At 43.5% G+C, this 22,254-nt stretch overlaps 1 long non-coding RNA gene across 2 annotated transcripts in view; it reads left to right on the forward strand.

Moving 5' to 3' along the window:
- Window positions 1-21,931, forward strand: part of LOC146797805 (uncharacterized) — a 74,047-nt gene extending 52,116 nt beyond the window's left edge. Inside the window, exons 5-8 of one of the 2 annotated variants that reach the window (XR_014968538.1) lie at window positions 14,339-14,467; window positions 14,597-14,696; window positions 21,627-21,765; window positions 21,868-21,915. This is a non-coding gene — a long non-coding RNA (uncharacterized LOC146797805). Of the gene's footprint in view, window positions 1-14,338; window positions 14,468-14,596; window positions 14,697-21,626; window positions 21,766-21,867 lie in introns of both variants that reach the window. The other variant, XR_014968537.1, reaches the window with a different exon arrangement.
- Window positions 21,932-22,254: the final 323 nt, after the last annotated feature.

Raw genomic sequence — 22,254 nt, forward strand, 5'->3', positions numbered from 1 at the left:
TTGCATTTGCATATCTATGCTCAAGTAGGCCATTTGTTCGCGGCCGCGTGGCCGTACTTGTTATGAACTGTCTTGAGGAGCTCTTTGTTCCTACGCATGCTGCTGTTTTATTTCCTTATTAAAATACTTAAAGCTGCTGGAATAAATCCTCCCAGTGTCGGCGGAGACGCACAAGGGACCCATTGTCAGTTCCAGCACACCAAACATAAATAGGAGAATAGAAAGAGTCTGCCCATCTGTGGTCACACAGGCCGGCTTCAAGCAGCAGCGGTGTTGCGGGCCTTTCTTGGTTTCTGGAGTCGATGAATAATGTGTCGCCAGCCGGGGTTCAAATGATCGCTTCCATCGCAGTGAGCTAAATATACTTCATTGCTTTTGAAAACTTAATGCAGTGAAATTGGAGAAAGTGGTAGGATGAGCCACCTTGGATTAACTGCACCACGTAGCCTCGTCGGCGGTGTGTGGCACATATTTACAGCTATGATCACCCGTGCAGTCGATGAGAGTGACTTTTAAAATGATTGTTCCACAGTCGGCAGCAGGCTGTGAATCATGCTTTTAAGTGAATATAAATTCTCATGGTGAAACACATTAGCTAGGATTTTACGGTCTAGGTTTTGTCAGAATAGCTACATAACAAGCCTATCGCCAACAATATAAATTGTGTGGGCTTTTGATCCGACCTTTTCAACCTTTTTTCTTTCTTCGTCTAGTCTCTTTCAGGCATTGACTTGAAACTTTGTCTATCACGACTTGTCTCAGCGCCGTGGTGTATAATTTTCCCACCTAATCTTAATGGCTGCTGCAGTGTATCCATCCACCTCCACTTTAGTCTTTGCTTTGAAGTTCATGCATCACTACTTTATAATCTTATTTCTCTCTGTTTACACCTGCTGGCTCACTTCTGTATCTTTTTTGGATGCAATAGCATTAGATCATTAAACCCAACCCTACTGAAAAACGTTTTTATTAAGCGTTTCTGTTGCAAACTTAAGACAGTATCCAAGTAGCATTTGATATATCATACAGAGTAAATAAATGCCAGTTGCAGATACATTATAGGCAGATCACTGCACTCATAGAATGTATTGTATTGTAATTGTAATTGCATTTATATAGCGCTTACTACCCCTGACCCAGCGGCGAAGCGATTTTTCTGCGAGTATCACGCTACTCCGGAACCCAAAAGGGAATTTGAATAATGCTGTGAATTAACCATATGAAAGTTACAAGAATAAAGAATAAGAATAAATAAGAATAAATAAATAATAAGCCATGCAACAGTTGATGTTGTTGCACCAAAGATATTGTGCTAGATAACTAAACACTTATAAGGTCCCAAAGGCGAGACCTATTGGCTATGCAAATGCTTGTTTTCTTAATGCAGTGCAACCTGCCCAGTGAGCCTTCAGGGCCTACCTTAGGGTGACTTATATGTACTAGAAAAGAAGGTTTAAGCCTGGCAAAAGATTTATTTTCTGGATTCAAAATGGCAGTTTTTAACTGCGCCACAGGTTGCAGTGGCAGGCCTGAAACCTGTTTTAAAAGGCTACTTGGTGGGTGGCACAAGAAGTGCTCTAGGCCCACTAGTAGCATTTAATTTACAGGCCCTGGGTATGGGGAGTACCATTTACTAAGGACTTGCAATTAATCTAAATGTGCCAATTGGATGTCAGCTACTTGCACCATGTTTAAGACAGAGAGCAAAAGCTTGTTAGCACTGGTTAGCAGTGGTAAAGTGCACAGAGTCCTAAAAACAACAAAAAAAGCAATTCAGCAAAACATGAGTGGTGAAGTAAAAACGTTAGAGGGCTAGCACTCAAGGATGTCGGGTCTAAGATAACCCCATATAATACACCAATATTGGCTACCCCAAACAAGGCAGAAATGATGCAACATGCTGTTTGCATTCATCTGGATTTCCTGATATTGTACATACAGGAGTATTGTGAATTAGTAGGTACTGTTGAAGAACAAACAAACAACAATAATACTGTTGTAGGTATTGGACTATATTTTGGGGAGACGTTCAACTATTACACTGTTATAAAAATCAAATCTATATACACTGTTTGGAAACAAAGTCCAGTAGAGATCAATAAATAATGAAATGTGAATTTTTAGATGATAATTAGACACCGATTTAGAGCTAAGGAAGGCATCAGCAGTTACAAAAGTGATACAATCTAACATAGCGCACAACTTGTATTGCTCACCATCAAAACTGCACATTGTTTATAAGCTAGATCTGAATTTAGTCCACAATGTCAACACAACACCTGAAATCTCAACCATATGTTTTTGATGCCTCAAATGAAATATCTATTGAGATGAAGTAAAAAAAAAACGATATTATAGCTATTTGGGCAGTTACTAGCCCGCAAATTCATTCATGCGTTCTCAACAAACTAAATGTTAGTACTGTACACAATAGGAGAAGACTTTTTATGTACCAGTCAGATGCATGTGTATTTAATGTTGAAAACAATATTTTGTTAAGACTAGGTAAATCTGGAACTCCATAATTGAAGGGGATTTTACGCACATTAATTATTCGCGACCTTTAGGAACTGGTAAAAACTTCAAGGAGCCTCAGTGAAAAATTAGAAATGCAAAATAGTTGTCATCCTTTTTAGGTTTCACCTGCACAGCGCTTGCGCTGTGCTTGAGAAATCTATTGGTTTTAATACAAACTTAAAAGGGACTTTCATCGCGCCTCCTCTCTTTCCTGGTTTCTCATTGGTTCCTGTGCGTGCATTTTCCTCTATTGGCTGCAGCGTATTTCCTGCATTTACCAATGCTTGTTCCTCATCTACTTCTCTTATCAATTTCCTCAGCCGAAATGCTGTTCCCAACTGCTTAGGTGGGTGGAACTTTTTTCTTTCGGTTAAGGCTGCATACAGTTTACATTTTCTTATTCTGCCTATAAATTACTTCCTCTTACCTCTACAGCGCTGCCCGAGTGCTGTGGGCTCAGCGTGCTGTTATGATCTCCGTGGAGATCCTCTGTTATACCTTTACAGCCTCATGCATCAACCCAAAATCCAGTCGGTAAAATACCGATTCGGTAATAGCTCCCGGTATTAAGTAAAAAATACCCAATCCCAATGCATCAACCCAAAAGCAGAAATCGCTATTTAAGGAATCCTTAAATAGCGATTCTTTAAATAGGGATTCCTTAAATACCGATTCCTTAATAGCGATTGCATTTAAGGAATCCCAAAGTGAGATTCCTTAAATGCAATGCATCAAAGTTAAAAAATAAGCGATTTCGCTAATAGGGGGAGCAAATTACCATGAAGATGAACTGCATGGTAATTTGCAAAAACTTTGAAAAATGCACTTTTGTGCATTTTTCAAAGTTTCATGTTGCGCACACACATGCCCTTAGAGCATGTGTGTGTGCAACATATGTGCACATATCATTTTCAGGGGTGCAACAGGGTGTCCTTTTGACACCCTGGCACCCTTGAAAGTGCTCCCGCTATTAGCGATTTGGTAATACCGAATCGCTAATACAGACTGGCTTTACATTCATTCCTATGGGCCTCCAAGCCCATAGGAATGAATGGGTAGGTATTCCTTATTACCGATTCGGTATTACCGATTCGGTAATAAGGAATATTAAGGAATCGCTATTTGAATAGCGATTCCTACATGCATAGCCTTTTGCTATTCCTTATTAGCGATTCCTTATTTTTCGCTAATAAGGAATCGCAAATGGCATTGTTGATGCATAGGCCCCTTAGTTCCTTCTCCACAATCCAGAAGAAGAGCAAACGACCTAGTGCCCCCGGGGCACAAGCAGGGACCTACTTGAGCACGTTCCTCATTTGTTTATTTATCTGTAACTGTCTCCTCTCTAGGAAGTTGCTGGCACCATTTAACGCCTTTGGTGTCGTGGACGTAATGGTTCCGTCCATGGCTGTGGAGTTTAGGTGCCATGGACGTAACCGTTACGTCCAAGGGCCGCCACCGCCTAATCCCTCTGCTGAAAACAGCAGAGGGATTTCCTTTTTTTTTGCCTCAGGAGGTGGGGAAGAGCTGTCAGTCCTGAGCACCGAAACACATGGGAGAATTATTGTTGGAAAGGGGAGAATCTCCCCTTTCCAATGGTACCCTTGCTCCTAGCTTGGGGATTGCCGCAGAAGGGCGATCTCCATGCAGAGATCCACCACTAGACATCAGAGAGCGGGGAGTGGCACCTTGGGCAAGGGCCTTTGCGCCCCCCATTACTATATGGCCATATTCAATATCTCTTCCCCCCATTGGAGGCAGAGGGGGACACTAGCCCCCATTCTGCCCCCCACCCAGGGTGGACAGAAAGCACACTAGACACCTGGGATTCTTTTTTTAAGACTTAGGGGTAGGAGCTGCCCTAAATGGGCACTATAATGCCCCCACCCCTCCAGAAATGTGCCACAGTGTTTCTGCCCCAACTGGGGAGCAGATGGGGGCAACAGCCCCCGATCTGCCCCCCCGGCAGAAAGCCTACTAGGCACCAGCGGTGGTTGGATGGATGGTTTTTTTATGAAAGAGGAGTGGGGCTGCCCAAAATAAGCATACCAATGCATCCACCCCAACACAAAAGGGACAGTCTTTCTGCCCCCGGGAGCCAAATGGGGGTTATTACCCCGATCTGCCCCCCAGAGGAAGAAAGCACCCTAGACACCATGAATTATTATTTTGTAATACTTAGGGTTGAGGGCTACCCTAAATGGGCACTATATTACCCGCACCCCTCCCAAAAATTTGCCACAGTCTTTCTTCCCCCCGAGGGGGCAGAAAGCCCACTAGGCACCTGGGATGATAGTTTTTTTTTTTATAAAAGAGGTTTGGAAGCTGCCCACAATGGGAATGCCAATGCCCCCACCTCCAACACAAAAGGCACAGTCTTTCTGCCCCCAGGGAGGCAGATGGGGGTTATGATCCCTGATCTGCCCCTGGGGAGGCAGAAAACCCACTAGACACCACGGATTATTTATTTTTAAAACGAAGGGGTGGGGGCTTCCCAAAATGGGAACTATAATGCCCCCACCCCTCCTAGAAATTGATACAGTCTTTCTGCCCCCCCTGGGGTGCAGATGGGGCAATAGCCCCGATCTGCCCCCTGGGGGCGCAGAAAGCCCACTATGCCCCAGGGATGATTGTTTTTTAATAAAACAGGGGTGGGGGCTGCCCACAATGGGTAATTTAATGCCCGCACCCCAACACAATCTGTCCCCACTGGGGGCAGATGGGACAATAGCCCCACAATCTGCACCCGGGGCAGAAAACCCCCTAGGCACAGGAGATATGTTTATGGGCATGTCAGGGAGCAGCCCCTTAGGCAAGGGTTTCTCCCCCTTCATTCTGAACACATTTTGGCTGCTTCTGCCCCCCTCGGGGGCAGATCAGAGATATTTTTAGGCATGTCTGGTCCCAAGGGGGTAGAAAACCACTAGACACTAGCAAACATTTGTGTGTGTGTATGTGTGAACTGGAGTTCGGCTGACGGTCTGTGTTTACTGGCATTTGGCTGCTGTGTGTGAACCTGTATTTTGCTGGCAGTGTGCATGGACTTGTGCTTAGCTTTAAGGGTGGGCAGAATCTGCAAAATTGCCTTTCGCAAAATTTCGTGACAGCAAAAAATCTCCACGAACACGCAAAATTTTGCGTGCTCACGGAGATTTTGGGCTGATTAATGCGTTACTGAATTTGAGCTTCAACTCCGGCACCTGCTTTATTTATATCTGTAAGTGCTTCCTGTTGAGGTTTAATTTTTGTGACAGGAGCATCGTGCCAGAATGAATACTGCCCTGCATATTTACCCAAGAAGATGCCACCGTTTTGTGCAATACCTCTACTCAACTGGAGTGCTTTCTACTGGCTAATCAGTAAGTGCTACCTCGTTGGGTAAATGTATAGCTTTTTCCAACACTACAGCTGCGTAAAGGGCCAGAAGAATCTACAGCGCCGGGGTCTCTCGAGTGAGCTGTCCATCATAGTGGGGGAAAGGGCGGGAAGACGTTGCACAACGCTGGTGTGTGGGCCGGGGCCTAACGGGCAGGGCTTCCAATGTAGTTCACATGCCTCTTGTTTATAAAGGGCCAGAGACCGATCAGAGCAGCAGATGAGGAGACAGAACCTCCTGGTGTCAGGAACTACACGGGGATTGCGCTCGAGAAACTCATGGATGCACAGAGCTCCATCGAGGATTACAGCAAATTGTTGACGGTAGATATGGGGAGACAGCACACCTGCCTAGCCTCGACCGTGGTCACAAATGTTTTGTGCTGATTAATGCGTTACTGAATTTGAGCTTCTTCAACTCGGGCACCTGCTATATTTATATCTGTAAGTGCTTCCTGTTAAGGTTTAGTGACAGGAGCATCGTGCCAGGATGAATCCTGCCCTGCATTATTTACCCAAGAAGATGTCACTGTTTTGTGCAATACCTCTACTCAACTGGAGTACTTTCTACTGGCTAATCAGTAAGTGCTACCTTGTTGGGTAAATGTATAGTGCTTTTCCTACACTACAGCTGCGTAAATGGCCAGAAGAGTTGTCTACAGCGACCATGTGTGTCTGTAACGTTACCACCGCGCCGACGGGCGCCGGGGTCCCTCGAGTGAGCTGTCTGTCATAGTGGGGGAAAGGGCGGGAAGACGTTGCACACTGCTGGTGTGTGGGCCGGAGCCAAACGGGCGGGGCTTCCATGCAGTTCACATGCCTCTTGTTTATAAACGGCCAGAGATTGATCAGAGCAGCAGATGAGGAGACAGACCCTCCTGGTGTCAGGAACTACACGGGGATTGCGCTCGAGAAACTCATGGGTGCACAGAGCTCCATCAAGGATTACAGCAAATTGTTGACGGTAGATATGGGGAGAAAGCACACCTGCTTAGCCTCGACCGTGCTCACGAATGTTTTGTGCTGATTAATGGGTTACTGAATTTGAGCTTCAACTCGGGCACCTGCTTTATTTATATCTGTAAGTGCTTCCTGTTGAGGTTTAGTGACAGGAGCATCGTGCCAGATTGAATCCTGCCCTGCATATTTCCGTTCCGATGCGGATCGCGGAAGTTTCGACATTTTTGCGTTCCGCGCGGAATGCGAAAATGCCGAAATTTCGCAAGTTCCGCGAGCGGAACGGAATTTGTCGCCCACCCTTACTTAGCTGGCAGTGTGTGTGGACTAGCTCTTGGCTGGCAGTGTGCGTGGACTGTCACCTGGCTAGCGGTTTGCGTGGATGGCACATGTCTGGAGATGTGCGTGGACTGTTACTTGGCTGATGTGTGCGGACTGTCGCTTGGCTGGGGATGTGCTTAGATGGTGCCTGGCTGGTGGTGTGAGTGGATGGCGCTTGGCTGGTGGTGCGCGTGGATGGTGCTTGGCTGGTGGTGTACGTCGATGGCGCTTGGCTGGTGGTGTGGCTTGCGTGGATCCTCCAGCATTTTAATACCCAGAATCCCATACAAACTTCAAATTTAGCTAACAATTTACACTCTCCTAACATTTCTGTGTGGAAAGTTTGTCGTATCACTGCGCTGGCACAAATTTCCCACCATCCAGCATTTTCCTCAGTCTCCTGAAAAAAATGATACCTCACTTGTGTGGGTGCCCAAAGCAGAGAGCCTAAAAACTTCTAAAATGAAAAACTAAGGGGGAAAAAAAGTGGGTCCAAAAGGGCTGGGTTTTTTCCATACGTTTTATGACTGACACTGCTTTGGGCACCCACACAAGTGAGGTATCTTGTTTATTGGGAAACTAAGGGGAACGCTGAGTGGTGGGAAATTTGTGTTGGTGCAGTGATCTCACAACCTTCCCACACAGAAATGTGAGTAAAATGTGACTTTTTAGCTACATTTGAGGTTTGCAGGGGATTCTGGGTATGAAAACGTTGGGCGATCCACACAAGCCACACATCCCTCGACTCCCCTAGGTGTCTAGTTTTCACAAATGTCTGGGTTTGACAGGTTTCCCTAAATGGCTGCCGAGCCCGAACCAAAAAGGCAAGTGCCTCCTATCCATGACAAAACAACCTTTTTTTGCAAGGGAGGCACCTGTGTTTTTGGTCCCGGGCTTGGCTGTCATGTAGGGAAACCTACAAAATTCAAATATTTCTGAAAACTAGACACCCGGAAATGCCTGGATCCCCAAAATGTTCTTACCCAGAATCACCTGCAAAACTCAAATTTAGCTAAAGAAACCCCATTTTCCTCACATTTCTGTGTGGGAAGGTTGTGGGATAAACGGGGCGACACCAATTTAATACCATCCAGCAGGAGGGCGATCCCCTTGCAGGGATCCACCACTAGACACCAAGGAGGGGGGAGCGACACCTTGGGCAAGGGCCTTTGCTCCCCCCATTACTATATGGCCATATGCATCGACTAGATGGCCGTCGAGCCCAGGACCAAAAATGCAGGTGACTTCCTTGCAAAACCAGGCTGTTTCATGAAAAATAATTTTGATGTCTACACAATAAGTTTTGGGCCATTTCCTGTTGCTGGCACTAGGCCTAGCCACACAAGTGAGTTACGATTTTTATCAGCAGACTTGGAGGAATGCTGGGTGGGTGAAAGTTTTTGGCTCCCCACAGATTCTAGAACTTTCCATCCCAAAAATGTGAGGAAAATGTGTTTTGTTTTTACAAAGCTTGAGCTTTGCAAGGGATTCTGAGTAACAAAACCTGATGATAGAAGTCACCCCATCCTGGATTCCCCAGGGTATTAAGCTTTAAAAAATGTGCAGGTTTGCTAGGTTTCCCTAGGTGCCAGCTGAGCTAGGGCCCAAAAACACAGCTAGGCACAAAAAAGGGTCCGTTTTTACTGGAAAAATGTTGTGTCCACGTTGCATTTTGGCCTGTTTCCTGTGGCCGGCACTAGGCCTACCCACACAAGTTAGGTACTTTTTTTATTGGCAGACTTTTGGAAATGCTGGGGGGTTGAAGTTTGTGGCTCCCCACAGATTCCAGAACATTCCATTATAGAAATGTGAGGAAAATGTGTTTTTTGTTTTACAAATTTTGACGTTTGCAAAGGATTCTGGGTAACAGAACTAGTGAGAGCCACACAAGTCACCCCATCCCGGACCCCCTGGGTGTCTGGTTTTCAAAAATATACAGATTTGCTAGGTTTCCCTAGGTGTCGGCTTCAAATCCACAGCTAGGCACATTGCGAACAAAGGGTCAGTTTTCAGTCTAAAAATGTGGTGACCACGTTGCGTTTTGGGCCATTTCATGTCGCAGACATTAGGCCTTCCCACACAAGTGAGGTATCCTTTTTATCAGGAGACTTATAGAAATACAGAATAGTAGAACAATTGTTATTAACATTTGTTTTTCTAAGTATTTCTGCCTTCCAAATGTGAGTGTGTAAAAAAGAAGTCCTATTGAACAATAATCTAGTTCACATGCTAATATGGGTACCCACATATCCAGAGATGCACAAATAACCACTGCTTCTAAACTCCATATCCTGTTCCCGTTTCAGATATACATAGGTTTCCTTAATACCTATTTTCCACTCTTTATAATTTACCAAACGAATTACTGTATACCTGGTACACAATGAAAAATCATTGCAAGGTGCAACTCAGTTATTGGCTCTGGGTACCTCGGGTTCTTGGTGAATTGACAATCCTCATATATCCCCACAACCAGAAGGGTCCTGCGGACATAACGGTATAAGCTTTAAAAAATCTACCGTAGTTAGAAGACGTTAAAAGTGAAAATGTAAGCACAAATGGCTGTTTTTTTCAACTAAATTTCAATTTTTTTTTTTTTTTTTTGCAACTGTTCCTTTCTATTGGAAAACCTTGAAGGATCTACACAAATGAACGCTTTCTGAATTCAGAAATGTATCTACTTTTCAGAAATGTAATAGAGTTCTGGGATCCATTACTGGTTTTACACCCATTTCAACCACTAACTGGAAGGAGGTTGAAGGCACAAAAATAGATCTAATTAGCTATGTCCCAGTAAAATACCAAAACTGTGTAGAAAATTGTTTTTTCGACAAATGTTTACCTGTTCCTGAAATCTGGGAAGATGGTGAATTTAGCACCATAAACCCTTTGTTAATACCATTTGCAAGGAAAAAATAGATGCTTTCTTCTGCAGCACTTTTTTTCCCATTTTTCCCAAAAACCCATAATTTTGCTTTATTTTGCCTAATTTCTCGTTCCTCTCCAGGGTAATCTTCAACCCCTGGGTACCCTTACAATTCGTAGCATGTTGGAAGAAGAGGACACATATTTGGCGTGGATACCTTATGTGGACAAAATGTTATAGGGGCCTAAGTACAAATTACTCCAAGTAGCTAAAAGAGTGTGGCACGCAGGGAGGACTGTCAGCAAAGGGGTTAAGACAGAGGAATTTGTTTTCTACCCAGGGATAAGAAAAATACAATGGGGAGTTATTCAGCAAAATATTGTTTTGTGAACTGCACCGGTAAGAACTGCATTGTCAGTCTAAACACCTATCATCTTAAAATGTGGTTAAACATATTTGAATGTTCACACCAAAGAAAGCACTGTCTCGAAATTGGTACTCTTTCTTTCACTGAACAGCATATATGTCACTATGCAAAATTCCTTCCCTTGAATATTGCCATTCTTTGCTTGAAATATGTCTTCTTGGCAGGCTCACAGCCTGCATATTGCCATTTTACACAATCTCTTTCTTTGCCTTTGGTAGGCAGGGAAATGGGCGGGGCCTTAGAACTTGTGGCCTCAATTAACTGACTCCCCGGGGAACCAATGCCAAAACAAAACGTCCTCTGCCCACAGTTTCCGCCTCTCCACGAGACAAACAACCCCTGTAAACTTAAACAAACCTAGTCCCATTTCCAGCAAACTCAATGTGACGAGGCCATGTCATTTGCAGATGAAGGGTGGGATTCAATTGAGAAATACACTCAGACGTTTCCTGCTGTGTATTTATTTTATAATAACCAAGGAAACATAAAACGTGCTACATGATTGGCTGGTCGTGAAAAGAAGGAAAGCTCGTATTGAACTTATATTTCTTCATTTATAAAAAATAAAATGATTATTTTTTCCACCGCCATTTTTGGTCAAGTATCGTGGCAATTTGTTATTGTGCTGCCCTCTCGCGAATTGGCTGTTTTCCCCGATGCCCCCTCTAACTCTTCTCCCAATTCCTTCCCATTCTCCTCACCCAATTCACTCCCCCTGCTTTACCTGGCTATTATTTTCAGTAGCTGTTCTAAACACCCATTTAATCCCTCCGAATCTCCTTTCGTTCCCTTTCTATTTCTCCAGTTTTTACCCCTCCTAACTCCCTTTCCATTTTCTATATCTGCATCCTTTCCCCGCTCACCTAACTTCTTCTTTCTCTCATATGAGGTTATCACACCTCAGTCTATTCCCTCCATGCCCTTTACCCCAGCCTCTCTACCGTTGCCATGACAGCAGAAGGTTACTGCTGCGAGGTGATGGTCGCCCATTTCTCTATTCCCCGCTGTGCATCTTATCTCTCCTGTTTATTCCCCCTGTCCCTCTCTGTCAGCACTGGTTTACATCTGAGGCACTGCTGACCTTCTTTCTCGCTCCCCCCCCCCCCACTCTGTGATTATTATCCACCCCTCTGTCACACTGGTTTTCCAGCTGTGAGGATCTCTAAATGGTCCACCTGGTCGCAGGTTGGGCTCCTGGCCTCCCTCCCCCAGTTACACAGATCTGCAGCAGCACATGTGATCCAGCGCGGCTGGCCAAGGACCAAGCATAACTTTCAGTCAATCATTCAACAGGCCCGTATACATATTACTCAAATCATTCATTCACCATCCTTGGCCAAGATCCCACTGGGGAGATCAAGTTTTAATATTCACTCAGTTTTGATAAGTTCATTTTTCAACTAGACCGAACCATAAAATTGCAATATTTCTTGACTAATCTTTCACTGATCAACACTCTTCCTCTAGTCAATGGACCATTAGTTGAAAAGTCGACTTAGCTAACTAACTTGCATGTCTCAATGAAATAACCACAGTCTCGGGATAAATTCATAAGTTTTATCTAAAATTTCTCAGTCATAAATTGACCGTTCACAGATACAAATTCTCAGTGCGAACACCTTCATTCAGTTTACAGGAGAGATCAATGTATTTAGCATTCAATTTTAACAGATTCCTGAATAATATTGCATAAGAGTGGATAGTTGAAGAGACAGCAGATTCAACATAAGTCACATTTGCAAATTATTAAGCAAATTTGAAGCAAGCTCATAATTACCTAAAGGCAGAAATCTGGAAAATCGACCCCCTGGCCAAAGGACCGATGGTGGTCTTCTGTTTGGAATCAGGAGACAAAGACTATAGGGACAGGATCAGAACAGGACCAATACTTACTAATATTCTTTCTAGAACCTGACGCACCAGGACGCTTCCCTCTCTTACACTCTCTCCCTCCTCAAAGTTCTTCTGGAGTCTTCAAATCTAATCAGAAGTTGATTGTCACTTCTCTGCTCTCCGCTCAGCTCATCAGCTCAGATCAATTCGGCATACAGCTCAGATTCAGAATCCGATCAGCTCTCCTCAGTGCATGTGTGTGTGAGAATATGTAAAAATCTTCTCTCTAAGCTACTCTTAGTTATAGTCTTAATTCTGTGTGCCCCACCCTCAAAAGTTGCAAATTCTAGTGAGTTACTGTATGTGTTTGGTTGGGACTCAGAAAGTCTCATCATGTCATGCTTACGTTTTCATCTTTGTTAGCAGTCTTATTGTCTTACAAAACTCGCCTCCATTAAGTCATTTTAACATCCTTTCTCATACGCATTTTGTAACAATTTTCAATATTGCACAATTCAGTCCTCATAGGAGAGGGTCACACAACGCTGCATTCCCATGTTTTTTCTGTCCTTGACTCTTGGCCGTTGTTCAACTCTTCGGGCATCAGATCACATCCATATTGAACTGCGCATGTGCGATTCATCCGCCATCTTTACTTTTGTCATTGTCTCTTTAGTCCCAAACGTACACTATTGATAAAAGAATCAAAAACAGCTGTTCTTTTTGTTAAATATATGATCCTCACTGTTCACCACCCACTTCTACTCTGTCCCGTATTAATATTATTTTTCTAAGCAGAAGCATTAATGATAGCAGCCTTTTTTTAATTTCAAGCAAGCAGATGCTATGCATGTGGTTCCTCAAGACCACAAGTTAGGTTTTCTTGCTCATACGTGAGAAGTCTCCCTCTCAAAGCTAGTTAGTCACATGTTTATTACGAGGTGCAGGTTCACGCATGCACAGAGCATTTTACGCACATAAAGAGTTTAAATCACGTTTGGTTTTCATTCACATTATTTTAAGCCCACATAAAGCTTTTTCTCCCTGTATTTGATGTCTTGTGCGTATTACTTTCACTCTACTTACAATTTTTAATAGTTAGTGAACATTTAACGAGGATTCCATCCGAGCAAGTTTTGTTTCTTGAATCCTTGCTCCATAACATGGACAGATGTTTCCCTGCACCTCCTTGCCCTAGCTCCCTGCTCCCCTGTCACTCATCTGCACTGTGGGGGCTGGAGGGGACAGAAGCAAGCCAATTACAGCATGCACTGACACAGGCACCTCTTCTCCCACGTGCTGGAGGATGATGCTTACCTGACCGGCAGTGGAGTGATGTACACCCCCTCAGCCCCCACAGTGCAGGGGGGCACTCTTCTAAGTATGAAGGGGGGGTCCGTTAGCTTGTTTGTGCAGGGGGCTTTTGTAATTTCAATTAAATCTGAATATGTTCTGTAGTGATTTTGAGAGAAGTTCCAGCATTCTTCAAATTGCTGATTTGTTGCTGATCATCACCAAGTACTCAATCACCAGGCAGCCAGGTATCGAACTGCCACCACTTCTCACAATGGAATCTCCTTTTTATAACATTCTCTGATGGCATTGGTCATTCATCGTTGAGCTTTTGTGTAACATGTTGTAGTCATATATAGGTGTTTCTTTTTTTAAGCATGCTCAGCAGCTCATGCCAGGAATGGTCACGGTTTCAATGGTGTGATGTTCTAGGGATAATCAGTTAGAGACTGGGAGCACACTGGCAGGCTGCTGATGTTGGTGGTGTGTGTACAAGATCTCAATAAGGACCACTTGAAGATCACTGCATGTAGCTCTTAACACTGGTGACGAGTGACACTTGATTGGGGACAAGCTTCACCACAAACTCCGCTGAAAACCCATGTGTGAAGATCGTTGAGTATTATGGATTTACTGAACATGACATGCCTTCAAGCTCTGGATTGAAACAATTAAGGGCTGTCTCTGATCCAACTATCAACCGCCGGTGTGGAATGTCAAAAAGGTAACTTTTAGCTTTTATTTGGCAGCAAACAGACTTTGGCCAATGGACTTCTCGCACTCAGGATCATAGCAGCACACGAGCAGTCATCACTCGGCTATGAGGGGAGCGCGCACAAACAGCCATTGTCTCTGCTGCAAGGAGCACTGGAACATCAGTGAGTATGCACCACTGCGACCTCATTATGACACGGGAAGGCGTGTGACATCAACGCACAGGACGTGAGGCTGCCATATTGGATCGGTCTCATATTATGTTTTTTTTATTTCTCACAATTTAATTATAGATCGATCGGCTGTGATACGATCATTGGATTAATGACAGTGCTACTTTGGGAATTTCCTTATGCATACCAAGTTAATGCCTGGTAATGCCTGCAGATCAAGGTACAGTTTTTTTATTATTGTGATTCACGTAAGACATCAGTGCAGTCATGTCAGCTACCAGCATGTCTCAACCTCCTGCTTTTCTATTTGAGAAAGGAGAACCAATGCTTCTGTTGAGGCAATGCAGAAAACCTTTTCATTCGTATTTGGTGGCCTTTGGATGTGAGAAATTTTAGGCACATAGAAAACAAGCCATTCGTATCCACAACCAATAGGTAGGTGATGGAGATCCCTCGGGTGTTTTTTGATATGTCCATGAAAATGCTGGAATTGTACTTTGGTCAACTCATCAATGTTGTATTGGAGAGGCACAGATTTTTCACAAGAGCACAGGAACCGATTGAAACCGTGGGCAACTACATTGTGTCTTTAAAAACACTGGCTTGCGCTTGTGAATTTGGAGAGTTAACTGGTGAGGGATCAGTTAGTAAGGTGCACAAACGGCAGCAGAGAACAAGAGAAACTACTATTGAGGAATCCTTCCATTGTTGAGGGAATGGAAAATACATCTGACTGGGTGAAGGAGATAAAGTCACATGGTGGTGCCTGATAACGTCCCTACGCCTAGTAGCATACATGAAGTGGTGGAGAAGAAGGTGCAACAGGATACAGATGGAAACATTGTAAAGTGACTCACTGGGAGAAGGTTAAAATTCCAAATGAGGTTACTAAATTTAAATGTTATTGTTGTGGAAGTTTTAGTCAGGTTTCCAACAGTCCCAACTGTTATGCAAAAAATTCCACATATCGCAAATGTGGTCTTAAAGGCCATTATGCAAGGGCTTGCAGGTCCAATGGGGGGTACGAGCTGTGGAGAATGTGGAAAGTGTAAGGGATGGTCTGAGGACAATGGTGTTGAATGTGAAGGTGATGGTGAAATTGATGCTGGTTCTATAAGCGTGCCTAAATGTGAGGTTGATACTGGAGGCAAACAATTTGCATTTCTCGCAGACTCAGGTTCCCCATTTACAATGATTGGAAATGAGTTGTGGGCTGCAACAGTTCCTAATGTGCAGCTCTGTTCTCCGAATATTAACCCAGTTGGTTATGGTGGTGTACATATTGACGTCTATGGTTGTGTGGTAATGAGGATTGAATACAAGGGCAGAGAGACCATTGGAAAGCTATATGTGGCCAAGAAGGGGGACAAACTTCTAGGTTGGAGACATCGATTTGGGGTTTACATTAAATACCAATGCACACAATGCACGTGATCAAGTTATGTTATTGGATGATTGTGGGAGTGGAGAAAATCTCTTCAAAGAATTTCTGCAGGTATTTATCAATGAGCTGGGCCTGCTCGTGGACTTTGAGCATCAGATAGTGCAAAAGAAGGATGCTAAACCTTGTATGCACAAAGTGAGAAGAGTACCTAATATGATGCTGGAATCCTTGAAAGAGGAACTGGATAGACTATTGGCTCTGAAAATGATAGAAGAAATTGAATCCTCAGAGTGGATGGCTCCAGCGGTGTTGGCTCCTAAGGATGGTGGAAAATCCATCAGGATGTGTGTGGATTTGAGAAGTCTAAATAAATATATCTGGGTAGATTGCTAACCGCTCCCTAACAACGCAGAGTCTATAACCATGCTGGAGGGAGCTAAAATGTTTTGCCTATTTTCAGGATGATATCCTAGTGTGTGGTAAATATGTGCTTGAGCATGAGGAGATGCTGAGAAGAGTGCTGGGTAGACTGTTGGGCTAAGGTCTCATAGTAAAGAAACAAAAATGCAAAACTGGAGTGACATTGGTCACATACTTGGGCCATGTTATATCGGGAGAGGGAATTGAGCCTAAATTAGAGTTCGCAGATAGCATTGTGAATGCTTCTACTCCTTGTGAGAAAGAAAAAGTGAGGTCCTTTCTTAGACTTGCTGAGTTCTATTCAAAATTTGTTAGGGGCTTTGCTAGTATAGTAGAAACCATCAGGATGTTATTGAAAAAGGGAACTCAGTATGTCTGGTGCGTTGATTGTGATGCAGCTTTCAAGGCGCTGAAGCATAAGATAAGTAGAATGCCTACTCTTGATCATTTTCACACCAAGAGAAGAACTATCCTTACCACTGATGCCAAACTTAAAGGGTTAAATTCAAAAACAGTTTGCAGCAACACTGTGCTGCAACCCCAATCGCACAGCTTTAATGAGTCAACTTGCAACTTTTTCGTTTTCATCATGTTTATTCCATGTTTTTCCAATTATTCCAATTTAACTTTCTTAATCACAATGACGCTGTCCATTGGCCCATTTGCTTCACATGAGGCAGTTGTGCCAATCCAGGCCTCTAACCACATCACGTATGGACTCTACTACATATTTACAGCTTAAAATCTCATTCCCAATGGATTTCGGGCTATTTGTATGCCCTTCGTCAGGGGAAGCTGTTTGAATCTAAAAATAACATAGAAAGCCATGTTAATCTTCTGTATTTCAACGGTATCGTGTTTTTACTTGAATATATTCAGCCATGGTACAATCAATACTGTAAACTTAACACTACCCAATTCCCACTAAATGGTTTCTAGAATAAAAAGACAAAATAATGTCAAATTAAAAACAACATAAAATAAAAAATCTCTCAGTGTTTTCATGGTATGATAACTTTGTAAGAGTTTACCGCAAGCGGAGACCTCCCCCACTCCATCCTCGATGCTCAACCTGCCATTCTACCCGCATTGCTAAATAAACGCTCAACTTGCCTAGTGTTGTCAACGTTAACCTTGTGCTAAAATGAACTCTAACCCCTGCTGCAAACTAAAATTAATTACAAAATAACAACGTGACCTCTCTCAATTCTGTTTCTGGTTAAAAAAGGGGGTTACCTGCTTGTAGTTAAAAAATCGTTCTAACTGCTCAGTGCTCTCCTTTTTTTATGTCTGCCATTGAACCTAGACTTCTACTGAATGCACAATTTAAACATTGCCTCGCTACTAATTCAACCAATAGCGTTGATTCAATCTAATTGGATTACTTACAACTGAACATTACGAGATCTAATTCGCCCTAGACTTCAACCCCATGTTCCTCCCTCATAACCTCCATGACTACATCCCCCCACAAGTCTTAACAACGGAAACAACCATATTATAAAATTAAAACATACAATAAAAACTGAAATAGTGAAAACTGAATCATGTTGCCAACCCTTCTGTCTTTCATAATGATGTGTCAGCACATTGTATAACCCACCCGATCTTAAAGTACGTTCATTTGTACCAATGCAATAAATGAAAACATTATGCATATTTATTTGGCTCAATTTTACGAGTGTTCATATAATGTCTCCATTAAACTCGATGCTTGTTGAAACACAAGAAAACAGTCCATAGATCCGTATTTTTATCTCCATTTCCAATCATTGAGACAGTGTTCTTCGTCAAGATCTTCCTGGTGTAGCAAATAAAGCAGCTGACTGTTTATCATGGTTACCAGTGGAAGGCAATGTGATGTTGCTACTGTTGAGTTAGCTGGTGTGAGTGGAGTTCAAGGAGCCTACCACTACAAAAGAGGAGTGGGAGAAAGGAAAAGAGGAAGCTACGTTGTTTCCCGTGGTCGTGAATTATGTTTTTAAGGGCTGGCCTGATTACAAAGGTATGGATTCCGATTTGAAGCCATTTTGGTCAATAAGAAAGAGAGTTGTTCCTCCCAGGAGTATGAGCTCGTGTTTGTGAGAGGTATTGGTGAGAAGGCCTGAATCGACCAGTGGAGGAGGTGGTTAAGGAGTGTTATCAGTGTGCCTCGAATGATAAATCTGCATTCTATAATTCTGCCCTCCTTTCACCTATGGTTGTCCCAGGTGAGCAGGGGACCAAGTTAAGTCTGGATATGGGCCCATTCGAGTTATTGCAGCAAACTGAGAGATGTGTGTTGTTACTAGTAGACTACACTTCAAAATGGGTATCCACAAGGTGCATTAGCACAGTAAACGCTTAGGTGGTTTTAGAATTTCACAGAGATGAATTTGCAAGTAAGGGTGTACCCAAGTTTTTAGTCACTGACAATGGGGTGCAGTTCACCTCACGAGAAATGCAGGAGTTTTACAAAGATTTTGGGGTCACGCATCATAGGGCAGCTCTATATGTGCCTCAGGCCAGTGGTCTTGCGGAATGTATGAATAGAGTGGTAAAAGCTTGTGTGTAGAGAGCCATAGAAACAAGAACTCCTCTTAAGGAAATCCTCAGAGACAAGTGGTGGGCATATCACACTACCCTCAATTGTGTAACACAAAGATCCCCTTTTGAGCTCTTGAGGGGTAGAGTAGCCATGTCCAAATTGAATCCTGAATGCGGATCATGTCCCGGTTAGTGAAGTACAGTGGCAACAGGTTGTCAAATGAGATAGAGGATGCAGTTCCATCAGGATTGAGGTTGCATGAGTATAGAACAAGTTTGTCTCATGATTCTCTCAGGAGGAATACTCCTATTAGACCCAGGAGTACTCCTGAACGCTTCAAGGATTGTCATGAATTGGTGCTATTTTCAGGCATTTTGGAGTCCCTGTGTGAAATCAATTGTTCTTGTGTTGTGTGTCCAGTCTTCTTTTACCATTAAGTGATTATTTAGTGCTGCCTTATAGTGTGTGTAGCAATTTTCTGATTGTATATTTTTTTCTTGTTTTAACTTGCTTTCTTCCTTGCATTGTTGGGTAAGGGGGATGTGTTGTAGTCACATGTAGGTGTTTGTTTCTTTAAGTATGCTCAGCAGCTCATGCCAGGAATGCTCACGGTTTTCACAGTGTGATGTTCTAAGGAAAATCAGTTGGAGATTGGGAGGCTGCTGATGTTAGTGGTGTGTGTACAATATCTCAATAAAGACGACTTGAAGATCACCGCGTGTAGCTTCTTAATACATCCAGACTTGCAGCCCACTGTTAATAAGCTACATTACAAGTTCTTTTTACAAAGTTGTTGGCTTCAATGTGAGACTGAAAGTAGGGTCTTTTTTCCTCTGATTGTGGCTGTGTTAAAGTCTCTGTCATGGATGCAACGCACATTAATTAAGGACACGTACTCTAGAGGTGGTTCACATATTAGGAGCAGAGTAAGATGCTTATAGGCCTCGCACATCCCCTACAACTAATGGTATTGCTGTTGCTAACATATTGACTCTGAGCCCCATGACCAGTTATTCCTTCCATCAACTGGGAGTTGGCACCAATCATGAGAAGGCCGTGACACAGTAATCTTTGCATCTGTATTCCCTCTTGCTCCTGGGAGGAGTTTCCTTTATTTTGGGTAAAATTTCCTTGCACCTGTTGTTTACAGAGGTATTGTGCTTACCCATAAATTGAGCTCCACCCCTTTGATTCTAAATTGAAATGGTATGCAGCAGAGGTTTACCTTCCTCAGTGTAGACCGTGTCATGCGGACTCGAAGCTCCCTGATTGAGCTTCATGGTTTTGGGGTCTGCCTGAAGTTCCTTCAAGGCTGCCTGCCTACCTCCTGAAAGTCGGAAGGAGTATACCTGGCCCTGCAGGAGGCGAGACTGTCCAAGAGGAGGTGTCCAGCATGTTCCTGACTTAAAAAGCACCTAGAGAAATCTAACTGGCACAAAAAACGAAGACATGAGGGGCCTGTGCTCTCTGTTTACCTGTGTCAGCTGCACTAAGACTTTGTAAGAACAAATACAACTGGGTAGCCTGGTAGTCTGCCCTGGGCTCTTAAGACAGATGCTGCCACTACTGACATCAGGAAACAAAGATATGTTGCCATCGAAGCAGAAATGACAAAGGCACACTATGGGTGATTCAGGTCCGAGGCTGCAACTGCTGAGTATGAGTACCTGTCTGTAACCAGCTCCTAAGACCACCACTTCTAAAGATGAGTGCTTCCTAGTAGGCCTGACCCACCTACTGCATCCCTTCATCCCTATTGTGGTACAGGACTGTCGCAACGGCCCGCAGAAGCAGAGGCATCACCACAAGGAGGGGAATGCATTCTTCCCCATCACACTACTAGGACTGCCAGCAGGTAAATGCAGGGTGTAGCCTACATCTAGGACAAGACACTAACATGCGAAGGAGATTATTTTACCGAGTAAAAGCAAGGGGTAAAAGATTTGAACTGAGATACGAAGTTAACAAATGAGAGTATTTAATATAATCTGCACCTGCGCCTAATCAGTGCCTCTGCTCTTAGTGCGTTGGGGACCGTAGTCAAGGGAAACAAATCATAGCAGGGCTGAAGGACCAGAAAGGGATTGAAGCAACTCAATGATTTAGGTTACAACAACTGTGGTATTTCGTTTTGCTGTGATTTTAAAAGTTTCTTTTACATAAAATATAAGTGCCTGCCTAGACAATAAGTTAATGAGTTCTGAACTCTTGTGCTCCACACTACTTCCCTGAAAAGCCTGTGATTGCTGACCTTCTCACCCTGAGATTGAAGTGTGGAAAGGTTTGTACTTAGCTGAGTTTGCAAGTACTTGGCTGAGTTTGTATAGCCATCATGTTACAGACCTCAGGACACCAGTGACAAGTTACCTCAACCACCATGGTTGAGGCCTGGGTGGCCCCTATATGTCCAGAGGCCCCCCAATCAGACTCTGAAAAGGAGAGAACATCTATGGGGCTATATGACTGGTCACTTCCTCACCAATGTATGCAGACCTGCTCTTCAAGCATACCTAAATGCCTACTGGTAGGGAGGAGGGCCAAGCATGTTGATCAAGTGATTATTCCTCTTTGCACACACATCTGTTTTCCTCATGTCCTGCCCTGACCAGATTATGTTTGATGATTTCTCCAAGTCAGGTTGCTCCCCCAAACCCAACTACCCACAGACCTGCTGTCTCAACCATCCACAGACTTGCTGCCTTTCAATTTGCTTCTCATCTTGGCTTTGCTACGTGCTACTTTTTCAGACCAGTGATGTTCTTTTAGTATACCTCACACAAATTGTTTGTTACAAACAGTATTTGTTTTTCTCCATTAAGGTACGGTGGACACCCCGATTGTGGATGCGTGTATGAAATTTTAGTGACGCTGCTAGCCTCCGATGGAAAAGTGATAATAACGGAGTATAAAGAGGCACCCAACAGCATTCCTAAACATAATGATGGGAAATTTCACCAGGTACAGATGACCAGGGGGTCATGAGGGGGAGGCATGGTCATAGGGTTACTGATTTCCATTAATATAAAGTAATTGTTTTACCTTGACCTGATTCTCTTACAGGTCCCATTTCCAGTTACAGCTAATCGGGGAGGGGTCACTGCTGGGAGGAGAATCCAATAACAGCTGTCAGTAAGGCCAGATTAACTGACTGTGCAGTGGAGTGTTTAATATGATTATGACTCGATTCCTTCTAGTTAGCCTATATTAGTATGGAGGTTACAATAGTTATTCCTAGTATTGTCAACTAAGATGTTCAGGTTTAGGGTTGGGATTATAAAGACTGTCAGTATTCCTTTAAAAACTTATTTATGGGTAGGCCCGAGTTATCAAGTAGAGTGATTTCTGGAGATGGGTGGGGATAATGGATTTTTCAGAGGTTAGTTAAAGTGGGGGAAGAGGGAGTGGGAATGGCTGCGATAATTACATGTGGCATCACCAAGACTCTCA

The sequence above is a fragment of the Triturus cristatus genome, chromosome 9 (assembly GCF_964204655.1).
Source record: "Triturus cristatus chromosome 9, aTriCri1.1, whole genome shotgun sequence".
Taxonomy (NCBI): Eukaryota; Metazoa; Chordata; class Amphibia; order Caudata; family Salamandridae; genus Triturus; species Triturus cristatus.